Here is a 10773-nt window from a genome sequence, read left to right on the forward strand (position 1 = left end):
GACTGATCCTTTCACATCCCACCCTCTTGGGCCTCAGTCTTCCCTCATGAGGATCCCCAAATCCCAACATCCCCTGTCCACCCCTCCCTGGCCAGCCTGGGGGAGGGGGCTGGCCCCCAAACTCTATCACATTCCACAGAGGAGCCAACCAGGGGAAGAGGAGTAAGTTGTCACGAAGTCTCCCCACCCCCATATGTTTGGGGGATTAAGGGCTGGGCAGAGGTAGGAGCCGGGGACAGTTATCGATGCTGGGGCTACAGCCTGGGCAGCATAGCAAGACACCACCTATACAAAAAAAAAATGTTCTCATTAGCAGGGCATGATAGTCCCACCTGCAGTCCCAGCTGCACGGGAGGCTGAGGTTGGAGGATTGCTTGCGCCAAGGAGTTGGAGGCTGCAGTGAGCTCTGATTGCACCACTGCATTCCAGCCTGGACAACAGAGCAAGACCCTGTCTACAACACCCAACACACACAAGAGAATTAAAGCTCACAAAATGTCAACCTCCAGGTCCACAGCACAGACCATATACTGAGATAAATCTGATCGTTGGCCTTTCTGGACTCCAATGTCCTCATCCAGGGAGGGCCAGCCCATTTCCCAATTGGGAAACTGATGCCTGGGATAGTCTGACTCCAGAGCTTGAACACTAACCATCCGTATCCGGATTTCCAGTTGGTTTCATCTGATTTAGAAGCTCCCTCCATACCCGCACTTGCATCCACATGGACGCACCCTGTGCCACGCCCCTGTGTGCCCACAAGCACATAGATATACACAGAAACACGTGTGCACACGCATATGCACGGGTCCCACGAAGCCCAGGCTCATGGCCCTGAGAACTTTAATGCTCAGGAATTGTGGCTCCGTAACGTCTGGCACATTCCACTTCCTTCACTCCCCAGGAGAGGGACCTCACGAGCTGAGCTTTTTGTGGCTGGACTTTTCTCCAGCGATTCCTCAAGTTCCTGCAAGCCGGTGGCCAGGTGTGAAAAGGGGAGCCTGAGCCTCAAGATTTCAGCTTCCATGCCTTCATGACTTGCTTTTGCCAGGAGCAAAGCAAACCTTAAGAATTTGAGGCCGGGCATGGTGGCTCACGCCTGTAATTTCAGCACTTTGGGAGGCTGAGGTGGGTGGATCACCTGAAGTCAGGAGTTCGAGACCAGCCTGGCCAATATGGTAAAACCCTGTCTCTACTGAAAATACAAAAATTAGCTAGGCATGGTGGCACGTGCCTGTAGTCCCAGCTACTCGGGAGGCTGAGGCAGGAGAATTGCTTGAACCTGGGAAGCAGAGGTGGCAGCGAGCCAAGATGACACCACTGCACTCCAGCCTGGGTGATAGAGTATGACTTTGTATCAAAGGTCTCGAAAAAAAAAGAAAAAAAAAAATTCGCGAGCAAAGTATAGCATTATTTTTGTAAAAATCTTGTAAAATGTAGACAAGCCCCTGTATATGGTAATGTTGCCTGTGTTTGAGCACAAAGATGGGTCTACTCCAAACGGGGCCACGTGGTGAGGAAGCGTGTGGGGTTGGGAGGGGGGTACCACTCGCCTCTCCCACCCCCTCCCACCCCACCCCCTTCCCCGCAACACCCAGCCTTGCACCTCATTGCAAGCAGTTTGAAAGGAAAATCTACTGAAGAATGTTTAGAGGAAGTAAAAACGGCAAAGCTCATGCTGGCGGCAATTGTCGGCCTTTGTTTCGGAGGCAGCTGTGGTCTTAGGAGAAAAAAGAATCCGATGCGAACTAAGACAGTTTCTTCCTGTGTCAAATGGGGAAATAAGCCTGGCTTCCTCCCAGGGCCATTGTTCAAAGGCTGCTGTGAAAGTCCCTCTGACATCTCCCTGGCCGAGGCTCTGAGCGGCTTCTTCCATCTGTCTATTCACTCATTCATTCATTCACCACACATTTTTATTTGTTTGTTTGTTTTTAATAATAATTTTAAAAAAGGCATCACAGACCTGTTATTGCTCCATCTCGGGTGGCTGAATGCCACTTGTCCCTCTAAGAAGCGTTTGTTTTTGTTTTGAGACAGGGTCTTACTCTGTCGCCCACGCTGGAGTGTAGTGGCGCCATCTCGGCTTACTGCAACCTCTGCCTCCCAGGTCCAAGCGATTCTTCCACCTCAGCCTCCCCAGCAGCTGGGACTATGGGCACACACCACCACGCCTGGCTAATTTTTGTATTTTTTGATAGAGATGATGTTTCGCCATGGTGCAGTGGCTCAAGCCTGTAATCCCAGCACTTTGGGGGGTGGAGGTGGACAGATCACTTGAGGTCAGGAGTTCCAGACCAGCCTGAGAAACATGGAAAACCCTGTTTCTACTAAAAATACTAAATTAGCTGGATGTGGTGGTGCTCGCACATAATCCCAGGTACTCGGGAGGCTGAGGTGGGAGGATCACTTGAATCCAGGAAGTGGAGGTTGCAATGAGCCGAGATGGTACCACTGCACTCCAGCCTGGGTGACAGAGTAAGAATCTGTCTCAAAAACAAACAAAAAATTTATCATCATTACCATTATCGTTTAAGACAGTATCTCACTCTGTGGCCCAGGCTAGAGTACAGTGGCATGATCATAGCTTTCTGCAGCCTTGACCTCCTGGGCTCAAAGGATCCTCCAGCCTCAACCTCCTGAGTAGGTGGGACTACAGGTGTGTATCACCATGCCCGGACTGATTTACACCTTTTTTGTTTGTTTGTTTTTGAAATGGAGTCTCGCACTGTTGCCTGGGCTGGAGTACAGTGCGATCTTGGCTCCCTGCAACCTCTGCCTCCCGGGTTCAAGTGACTCTCCTGCCTCAGCCTCCCAAGTAGCTGGGACTACAGGCATGCACCACCACGCCTAGCTAATTTTTGTATTTTTAGTAGAGACGGAGTTTCACCATGTTGGCCAGGATGGTCTCAATCTCTTGACCTCGTGATCTGCCCACCTCGGCCTCCCAAAGTGCTGGGATTACAAGCAAGAGCCGCCATGCCTGGCCTGTTTGTTTTTGAGATAGGGTCTTACTCTGTTGCCCAGGCTGGAGTGCAGTGGTGCCATCTCGGCTCACTGCAAACTCCACCTCCTGGGTTCTAGTGATCCTCCTGCCTCAGCCTCCTGAGTAGCTGGGACAATGTGTGCACGTCACCACACCCAGCTAATTTTTACATGTTTAGTAGAGACGGGGTTTCGCCATGTTGCCCAGGCTGACCTCAACTGATCCATCCACCGTCGCCTCCCGAAGTGCTAGGATTACAGGCGTGAGCCACTGCGGCCAGCTACACAAACTCATTTTTATTAAATTTTATTTTGGAGAGGGATGGAATTTCGCTTTTGTCAGCCACGCTGGAGTGCAATGGTGCAATCTCGGCTCACTGCAAATCACCTCCCGGGTTCAAGCGATTCTCCTGCCTCAGCCTCTGGAGTAGCTGAGATTATAGACGTTAGCCACCACGCCCGACTCATTTTTGTATGTTTAGTAGAGACGGGGTTTCACCATGTTGGTCAGGCTGGTCTTGAACTTCTGACCTCAAGTGATCCCCTACCTTGGCCTCCCAAAGTGCTGGGATTACAGGCGTGAGTCACCACGCCCAGCCATTTTTATAACCTCAAAAGGAAACCCTATCTCCATCAGCAGTCACTCCCCACTCCCCTCCTTCAGCCCCTGGAAACCACAAAGCTGCTTCCTGTCTATGGATGTGCCTGTTCTGGGCATTTCAGATCAATGGAATCTCACACTACGGCCTTTTGTGTCTGGCTTCTCTCACTCGGCATCGTGTTCTCGGGGTTCCTTCATGCTGTAGCGTGGATCAGTGCTTCCTTCCTTTCCGAGGCTGAATCACATCCCACTGTGTGGATTGAACACACTCTGGTTGTTTTTTTTTTTTTTTTTTTTTGAGACAGAGTTTCGCTCTTGTTACTTAGGCTGGAGTGCAATGGCTCGATCTCGGCTCACCACAACCTCCGCCTCCTGGGTTCAACAATTCTCCTGCCTCAGCCTCCCAAGTAGTTGGGACTATAGGCGTGTGCCACCATGCCCAGCTAATTTTTGTATTTTTAGTAGAGACGGGGTTTCACCTTGTTGACCAGGATGGTCTCGATCTCTTGACCTCGTGACCCACCCACCTCGGCCTCCCAAAGTGCTGGGAGACCTTTGGGATGCCTATAATCCCAGCACTATAGGTGTGAGCCACCGCGCCCGGCCGGAACACACTCTGTTATCCACACACCAGCTGATGAGCATGGGGAGGGTTCTACTTTCTGCCAACCGTGACTAGAGCTGCTGCAGACACGCGTGGACAGGTGTTTGTGGGAATGTGGGTTTCCCCTTCCCTTCAGCACTTCCCAGGCAATGTCAGTCAAGATCTAATGCTTATTTTGAAAACCTTTGGGGCCGGGCGTGGTGGCTCACGCCTGTAATCCAAGCACTTTGGAGGCCAAGGCGGGCGGATCACCTGAGGTCAGGAGTTCAAGACCAGCCATGACCAACATGGTGAAACCCCGTCTTTATAAAAATAAAAAATAAAAAAAGATTTATTTTGAGCCTGGGCATCTATGCCTGGAATCCCAGAAGGCTGACATGGAAAGATTGCTTGAGCCCGGGAGTTTAAGAGCAGCGTGGGCAACATAGGGGTACCCCATGTCTACAAAAATATTTTAGAAAAAGATTGGGCATGGTGGTGTATGTCCGTGATTCCAGCCACTCCAAAGCTCAGGTGGGAGGATCGCTTGATTCCAGGAGGTCGAGGCTGCTGTGAGCCGTGATGGCGTCACTGCACTTCAGCCTGGGTGGCAGAGATCCTGTCTCTCAAACAAACAAACAAAAAGAAGATGTATTTTAAGAAATTGGCTTATGCAGTGGTAAGGCCTGATAAACCCAAAATTCAAAGGGCTCTCTAGCAGGCTGGAAACAGGGAGGGTCTCTTTGTTGCAAGCTTATGAATTCCTTTTTCCCACTAGAAGCTGGTTTTTTTTTTTTTTGTTTTTTTTTTGTATTTTTAGTAGAGACGGGGTTTCACCATGTTGACCAGGATGGTCTCGATCTCTTGACCTCGTGATCCACCCGCCTCGGCCTCCCAAAGTGCTGGGATTACAGGCTTGAGCCACCGCACCCGGCCTGCCTCTCGGGTTCTAAGCAATCCTCCTGCCTTTGCACTGATGGTCCCCTCTCCCTGGAATGCTTTTCCTGCCATTTTACCCATCACCCACTCCTCCTTGTCCCCCAGGGCTCAGCTTAAGTGCGACTTCCTCCAGAAAGTTCTCTCCACCTTCCTCGGTCTATGTGACATCACCTGTTTTAAGCAGGATTTGAAACAATTTTTTTTTTTTGAGACAGGGATTCACTCTGTCAACCAGGCTGAAAAGGCAGTGGCGCCGTCACAGCTAGTTGTAGCCTCGAATTCCTGGGCTCAAGTGATCCTCACCCCTTGGCCTCCCAAAGCTCTGAGATTACAGGCTCAAAGGAACTTTTTTTTTTTTTTTTTTTTTGAGACAGTCTGCCTCTGTTGCCCAGGCTGGATTCCAGTGGTGTGATCTCAGCTCACAGCAACCTCTGCCTCTCAGGTTCTAAGCAATCCTCCTGCCTCAGCCTCCAGAGTAACTGTGATTACAGGGGTGCGCCATCATACCTGGCTAACTTTGTATTTTCAGTAGAGATAGAGTTTTGCGCTGTTGAGCAGGTTGCTCTCGAAATCCTGACCTCAGGTGATCCACCTGCCTCAGCCTCCCAAAGTGCTGGGATTACAGGCGTGAGCCACGGGGCCCAGCCTCAGAGGAATTTTTTTTTTTTTTTTTTGAGATGGAGTTTCGCTCTTGTTGCCCAGGCTGGAGTGGAATGGCATGATCTCGGCTCACTGCAACCTCCGCCTCCCGGGTTCAGGCAATTCTCCTGCCTCAGCCTCCTGAGTAGCTGGGATTACAGGCACGCGCCACCATGCCCAGCTAATTTTTTGTATTTTTAGTAGAGATGGGGTTTCACCATGTTGACCAGGATGGTCTCGATCTCTTGACCTCGTGATCCACCCGTCTCGGCCTCCCAAAGTGCTGGGATTACAGGCTTGAGCCACCGCACCCGGCCCCATGGAATTTTTTTTAACACACAGCTCTAACTATGGGCCTTCTCTGCTCTCACACTCTCCATGGCTCCAAGAATATTCCAGCCCTTCTGCCCATTTTCCAGAGCCCTTCAGAGCGGGCCCCATCTCATGTCTCATTCTTTTCCAAATTTAAGCTGTTTTCTTGCCTGAATTACCCTTCTCCCGCCTTTGTGTTTGGTGAACTCCTATTCATCCTCCAAAACCCCATTCAAATGGCCCCTCCTCCAGAAAGCCCTCTCTACCCCCTTAGACCAAGCTTGTGCAACCCCACAGCTCATGGGTTGGACAAGCTTGGTCTTGCAGCCCAGGACAGCTTTAAATGAAGCCCAACACAAATTTGTGAACTTTCTTAAAACATTATGATATTTTTTTTTCAAGCCAGTGACGAAGAAATAAAATAGGAATAAATAAAATAGAAATAAAACAAAACAAATACAAAACTTCATGAGCTGGGTTTATTTTGCAGTATTTTCTGTTTTAGCTCATCAGCTATCATTAGTGTTAGTGTTTTTTTTTTTTTTTTTTTTTTTTTTTTTGAGACGGAGTTTCACTCACGTTGCCCAGGCTGGAGTGCAATGGTGCGATCTCGGCTCACCGCAACCTCCGCCTCCTGGGTTCAGGCAATTCTCCTGCCTCAGCCTCCCGAGTAGCTGGGATTACAGGCACGCGTCACCATGCCCAGCTAATGTTTTGTATTTTTAGTAGAGACGGGGTTTCACCATGTTGACCAGGATGGTCTCGATCTCTTGACCTCGTGATCCACCCGCCTCTGCCTCCCAAAGTGCTGGGATTACAGGCTTGAGCCACCGCGCCTGGCCGAGTGTTAGTGTATTTTATGTGTGGCCCAAGTCAATTCTTCTTCTCCCAATGTGGCCCAGGGAAGCCAAAAGATTGGACATCCCAGGTTTAGACAGAGTCCTTGGTACCCTCTGGGGATGTCTGTGTCCAGCTCTGTCTCCCCAAGGCAAGGGTTTTTTGGGAGGCTTGGTATCACCTATGAAGGGCTGACCACAACTGTCATAATTTATTTTAATATTGGTACCCACCTCATCATTGTTTCTATTGAGATGGAGTCTCGCTCTGCTGTTGCCCAGGCTGGAGTGCAGTGGCGTGATCTCGGCTCACTGCAACCTCCCCGTCCCGGCTTCAAGCAATTCTCCTACCGTATCCTTCTGAGTAGCTGGGACTGAAGGCACTGCCACCATGCCTGGCTAATTTTTTTTATTTTCAGTAGAGATGGGGTTTCACCATTTTGGCCAGGCTGGTCTCAAACTCCTGACCTCAAGTGAGCCACCCGCCTTGGCCTCCCAAAGTGTTGGGATTACAGGTGTTAGCTACCACACCCAGTTTATAATACGTTACTACACAGACTTGAGAATATACATCTTTCATCTGTCCATCCCATCTGCAGGCGGGGCTCGATTTCTGAAGCCTCCGCCCTCCAAATGCCTTTGACATTCTCCTAGGAGTTGTAATTCTTCTCTGATTTGTTAAGATTTGACAGCTCTCTCCGAAGTCATGTGGAAAAGCTTTAAAACCTTGAATGAATAAAGGAGAACCGTTGAGACCTGTCATGGAGCATTTATTTCCTCTTGAGAATGTTCTTTTTTTTTTTTACTTTGAGACGGAGTTTTGCTCTTGTTGCCCAGGCTGGAGTGCAGTGGAGCAATCTCGGTTCACCGAAACCTCCGCCTCCCGGATTCTCCTGCCTCAGCCTCCCGAGTAACTGGGATTACAGGCATGTGGCACCACACCCGGATCATTTTTGTATTTTTAGTAGAGACGGGGTTTCTCCATGTTGGTCAGTCTGGTCTTGAACTCCTGACCTCAGTGATTCATTTGCCCACCTCAGCCTCCCAAAGAGCTGGAATTATAGGCATGAGCCACTGCGCCCATCCTTTGTTTTTTTTTTTTTGAGACTGAGTCTCACTCTGTTACCCAGACTGGAGTGCAGTGGCATGATCCCGGCTCCCTATGTCACGCAGGCTGCGCTCTAACTCCTGAGCTCAAGCAATCCTCCCACCTTGGCCTCCCAAAGTGCTGGGATTACAGGCATGAGCTGCCACACCTGGCTCAGACACTAACTTAACCAGGCCTCTCAGGTTGAATCTGTGGGCTGATTCCAACTTTTCCTGGTATTAGAAACATTCTCCAGGTCAGGGGTTGTAGCCACACCTTTAATCCCAGCACTGTAGAAGGCCCAGGTGGGCTGATCACTTGAGGTCAGGAGTTTGAGACCAGCCTGGCTAACACCTGGTGAAACCCCCGCCTCTACTAAAAACACAAGAATTGGTCGGGCGCGGTGGCTCACGCTTGTAATCCCAGCACTTTGGAAGGCTGAGGTGGAGATCACCTGAGGTTGGGGTGTTTGAAAACAGCCTGGCCAACATGGTGAAACCCCATCTCTACTAAAAATACAAAAATTAGCTGGGTGTGGTGGCGGGCGCCTGTAATCCCAGCTATCCAGGAGGCTGAGGCAACTGAATTGCTTGAACCTGGGAGGCGGAGGTTGCAGTGGGCCGAGATTGCACCACTGCGCTCCAGCCTGGGCAACAGGAGTGACACTCTGCCTCAAAAAAAAGCAAGAACAAATAAGCCAGGCTTGGTGGCACCTGCCTACAGACCTAGCTACTCTAGAGGCTGAGGCACGAGAATCTCTCCAACCTGGGAAGTGGAGGCTGCAGTGAGCCAAGATCGTGCCACTGCACTCCAGCCTGGGTGACAGAGGGAGACTGTTTTCAACAACAAAACCCTGCAAGATGCCTTACTGAAGACTGAAGATAAGAGAAACCGTCTTTTTTTCCTTTTGAGATGGATTCCCACTCTGTTGCCCAGGCTGGAGTGCAATGGTATAATCAGGGCTCACGGCAGGTGCAGCCTCCTGGGCTCAAGTGGTTCTCCCATCTCGGCCTCTCAAAGTGCTGGGATTACAGGTGTGAGCCACGCAGCACCCGGCCTAGAGAAACTGTCTTATACGGGGTCCTGATGCCACAGTGTTAAGACCTGTCATACCTCTGGTGAGCAATAATATGGCACTCACTGCATGCCAGTACCAAAGATAGAAAGGGTGGCTCAGGAAGGTTCTGGATTTTGGGTTTTAACTTTTGGCTGTAGGTGGAGGGGGCTCTTATCTGCTTCTGGGCTGGTGGGACCAGCGCTTTCCCGCATTACCTCACCCCAATGCTGGGAGGAGGACAGAGTGTAAACCCTATTAACAGAGCCTTAGACAGAATGAAGCTCGAGGCTGGGTGCAGTGGCTAACTGCTGCAACCCCAGAAATTTGGGAGGCCGAGGTGGGTGGATTGCTTGAGCCCAGGAGTTCGAGACCACCTGGACAACATGGCGAGACCCCCCATCTCTACAAAAAATACAAAATTGCTGGACGCGGTGGCTCACACCTGTAATCTCAACACTTTGGGAGGCCGAGGCGGGCGGATCACATGAGGTAAGGAGTTCGACACCAGCCTGACCAACGTGGAGAAACCCCGTCTCTAATAAAAATACAAAGTTAGCCGGACGTGGTGCCACATGCCTGTAATCCCAGCTACTTGGCAGGCAGAGGCAGGAGAATCACTTGAACCCAGGAGATGGAGGTTGTACTGAGCTGAGATCATGCCTTTGCACTCCAGCCTGGACGACCAGAGCGAAACTCCATCTCGAAAAACAAAAACATACAAAATTTAGCCGTGGGTGTTGGTGCATGCCTGTGGTCCCAGCTACTCGGGAGACTGAGGTGGGAGGATCACTTGAGCCCTGGAGGTTGAGGCTGCAGTGAGCTATGATTGCGCCACTGCACTCCAGCCTGGGTGACAGGGCAATTTCCTGTCTCAAAAAAAAAAACAAAAAAAACAAAAAAAAAGATTCCTGGTGCTCGAGCCTCTGAGGTAATGCAGTGTAAGTGCCTCTGCAGATGACCAGAGAAACTGCCCCACGGGAGCTCAGCCTGGCCAGGAGGCCCCGAGACCCACGCTCAAGGCCAGTTCCTGCCAAAGAGTGCACCCGGGGTAACTGTCATTTCCCCTAATTAAAAAAATGTTGGCCAATTTCCTGATGGAGAAACAAAGAAGCAGAAAAGAAAACAAATAAAAAACCTGCAACTCCTCCCTTAATCGCTCAGCTCGCAGAGATAATCTCTGTTGGCACGTTGATGACTGCCTTCCAGCATTTCTCTGCCTGCATTTTCAAAAATGGTCTTCTTATATCTTTATTCTTATCCAAGAAATGGGACTGTATTGGAGAAGAAACAGCCAACAAGATAAGCAGAAAAAAATTAAAAAATAAACAGAAAGGGGCTCAGCGAGGTGGCTCATTCCTATAATCCCAGCACTTTGGGAGGCCGAAGTGGGTGGATCACCTGAGGTCAGGAGTTCGAGACCAGCCTGGCCAATATGGTGAAACCCCATCTCTACAAAAAATACAAAAATTAGCTGGGCATGGTGGCAGGTGACTATAATCCCAGCTACTCAGGAGGCTGAGGTGGGAGAATCGCTTGAACCCCGGGAGGCGGAGGTTGCAGTGAGCCGTGATCACGCCATTGCACTCCAGCCTGGGCGATAGAGGGAGACTCCGTCTCAAAAAAAAAAATTGAAGTTCAGCTTCAGCCTGGTTTCACTGAAAGCCCCAGAGCAGGAACAGCACCTCAGAGATTGTCTTGGCCAGGCAATGATTTTCTTTTTTTTTTTTTTTTTTTTTT

The sequence above is a fragment of the Sapajus apella genome, unplaced genomic scaffold (genome assembly GCF_009761245.1).
Source record: "Sapajus apella isolate SASKATOON/1434 unplaced genomic scaffold, GSC_monkey_1.0 scaffold173, whole genome shotgun sequence".
Classification (NCBI taxonomy): domain Eukaryota; kingdom Metazoa; phylum Chordata; class Mammalia; order Primates; family Cebidae; genus Sapajus; species Sapajus apella.